This window comes from Acanthochromis polyacanthus, chromosome 2 (assembly GCF_021347895.1).
Source record: "Acanthochromis polyacanthus isolate Apoly-LR-REF ecotype Palm Island chromosome 2, KAUST_Apoly_ChrSc, whole genome shotgun sequence".
NCBI lineage: Eukaryota > Metazoa > Chordata > Actinopteri > Pomacentridae > Acanthochromis > Acanthochromis polyacanthus.
Genome location: NC_067114.1, coordinates 8,137,197 through 8,137,860, shown reverse-complemented (window position 1 = coordinate 8,137,860; position 664 = coordinate 8,137,197).

The window sequence follows — 664 nt, the reverse complement described above, 5'->3', positions numbered from 1 at the left end:
CTTTCTCTTTTTTACTCCTTCTTTCTCAGCACCAATATGCCTCTCTGCAGCATTTCACCAGCAGCCAGGGCCTGAACAAATTAGGTTATTTCTTTATTCTCCAGGGGTCAGAGTTGCAGCTATTCTTTTTATGGAATTTATACTGTTTTAGTCGAAGGCCTTGGTGCTGTTCGGTTGTATAGCACGACAATGATCTTAAAGTCTGTTATCACTCTAAAACAAAACATCAAATGCCCAATCATTGGAAATAAAATAGTGTTTTGCTATTTTTCTGAATGTAGTGCAAAGTGCCTCTGTACTAAGGTCCTAAAACAAAACATGAAGCTAAGAAAACAAGCAAACATCAGTTAGTCATAGTTACCATATGTCTATAACTAAACTTCAAGAATCCAGGGATAGGCCTGTTTTCTCTCAGTAGAATAAACTGTCCTTCCCTGTACCTCACTGCCCTCTTATGGTGTTTAGCGGCATTAAAGGTTGCCTAGGTGACTACAGATGACTAAAAGATGCTGCATGGAATGCCCGAATAATGCACCCAAACAACTATTGAAGTGGTGTAGGTCTCTGCTTCTGATTCAGAGGGATTTTAAGGATTTTTCTTGCTCTTAAAGCTGTGAATGCATGGCACCTACAAAGAAATGTGCAGATTCTCTCCTTACAAAGG